Consider the following 2401-nt stretch of genomic DNA (forward strand, 5'->3'; position numbering starts at 1 on the left):
CAGCTGGGGAGTGCTACTACCCAGTGGGGCTCAATTCCTGCACAGCTTTTGCTGTAGTTTTTGGGGATGGGTCTCAACTGCTGGTCTGTGCTTCTTTTGCCTGGGGATGTATGTCTGCTCCAAACCAAATAACTTATATGCATATATGCATAACTAAGGAACACAGACAATAGTGTGGGGAAGGCTGGAGGGAGGTGGGAGCAGGTAGCAGGGAGGAGGGGGTGTATGGGGGAAGAATGGGGGTACACCTGTAATACATTCAATAATAAAGTAAGTTTAAAAAGGAAAAAAAAAAAGAGAGCATCTTGGTTGCTTCCAAGTTTTGAAAATTATGGATAAAGGTGCTATAAATATCCGTGTATAGGCTTTGGTGTGGACTTAAGTTTTCTCTTTTTTTCAACTTTGAGCTGAAATAGTCCTCAAATCAGCTGCACATTAAATCACCTGGGGAACTTTTCTTAAAAATATTTTTTATTGATTTTTTGAAGAGAGAGAGGGAGAGAGAGAGAGAGAGAGAGAGAGAGAGAGAGAGAGAAACATCCATGTGAGAGAGAAACATCGATCAGCTCCCTTCTGTACGCCCCCTACTGGGGATCGAGCCTGCAACTGGGCAGTGCCCCGACTGGAAATCAAATCTGAACCTCTCAGTCCATGAGATGATGCTCAATCCACTGAGCCACACCCGCTGGGCTATGGACATAAGTTTTCAACTCCTTTGGATAAATACCAAGGAAGGAGTATGATTGATGCATCTTATGATAAGAGTATGTTTACTTTTGTAAGAAACTGCCAAACTGTTTTTCAAACCTGATGTACCATTTTGCATTCCCACCAGCAAAGAATGCAAGTTCCTGCTTCTCCATATCTTCAGCATTTGGTGTTGTCAATGTTCTGGATTCTGGCCACTCTAATAATTGTGTAGTATCTCATTGTTTTCTTTTGCAGTTCCCTAATGGCATATGTGTTTGTCATTTTTGTATCTTCTTTTGGTGAGGTGTTAAAACACATCTTTATAATAAATATTTTAATAAAATTTGAAAACCTCAGAAACTTTTCAAATATTATAAAAATGCTGCTTCCCATTACCAGTAATAAGAAACATGTTTTAAAATCTAAAGTCTACAAATTAAATATGTTAATCAAAAATGCCCAATTTGGGGGAAGAACATTGCTTAAGGAGACGGAAGATCTGGATTCTGTCATTTCTTGCCACCAAATGTGTCATCTTAGAAAAGTTACTACCTTTCTTGCCCTGGCCGGTTTGGCTCAGCAGTTAAAGCGTCGGCCTGCGGTCCGGAGAGACCCCGGTTCGGTTCCCGCTAGGGGCACGTACCTCGGTTGCAGTTTGTCCCCGGCCCTGGCTGGTCGTGCAGGTGGCAGCCACACGATGTGTCCCTTCACATCGATGTTTCTCTCTCTCTCTCTCTCTCTTCCTCTCTCTCCCTCCCACTCTATCTGAACAAAAAATGGAAAAATGTCCTCGGGTGAGGATAAAAAAAAAAAAAAGTTACTACCTTTCTGAATCTCAGTGTCTTCTATAAAGTAACGGTAATGGCTAAAATGATTTCTAAAGTTCTTGCAGCTCTGGCTTTCTTTTATTTTTGTATTTTATGTCAGTCACTAGAGTGGCCCCTGTCAACATATAGAAATCTGAGCCCTTTGATTGCCTCATGGTAAATTTAATATTGTCATCTTGAAATTTTTTTATATTTCTTTTCTGATCTAAAATAAAGAACTTTGAGTGAGGCTGAAGCCTAGCAACTAGCTCTCCTGAAATATCTCATTGAATGTGATACACGTTGAGTGTATCTGGGGGAGAGTAAATACAGCAAACATCATAACCACGCTTCAGCATTAATTTCATTTGATGATTCACCCACTCTGTCATTCAAAGATGGCATTGATCTAAATTGTGACCTTTTCTTCTATCTCATATCATTAAAATAATTGCAGCAAAAGGGCAGTGACTCACCACTGGAACATATTCTTCCTGAGAAAATTAGCTGAGTTTTGTTATGGACATCTTGGTCAAAGGGTCTTTTATTAACTTCACCTGGTGAACAAGCCCTTCCTTTGCCCAGCTAAAGGGCCTCTTCTATAATAAGTCCTGTGGATTCATTCTAGCCTGACCATATTATTTTTTTTATTCTTTCACCTCTGGCAGTACTTCAGGCTTTGAATGCACAAAGAAATTTTCCACTGAATCAGTTGTTATTCGTCATTGCCGTCATTGGAAGGGGCTTTTAGGGGGCTTGCTTTGCACTCTGGAATTGTTTTCATACATAATTTATGGACAAATCTCCCAATGGATGGATATTATGTGTGTACACTTGTAGAAGTGGATACTCAGAGTGATAGGAGTATCTGAAATTATTGTTTTACAGTTACCAAATGGGCATAT

Source organism: Molossus molossus, unplaced genomic scaffold (assembly GCF_014108415.1).
Source record: "Molossus molossus isolate mMolMol1 unplaced genomic scaffold, mMolMol1.p scaffold_m16_p_2, whole genome shotgun sequence".
NCBI classification, from domain to species: domain Eukaryota; kingdom Metazoa; phylum Chordata; class Mammalia; order Chiroptera; family Molossidae; genus Molossus; species Molossus molossus.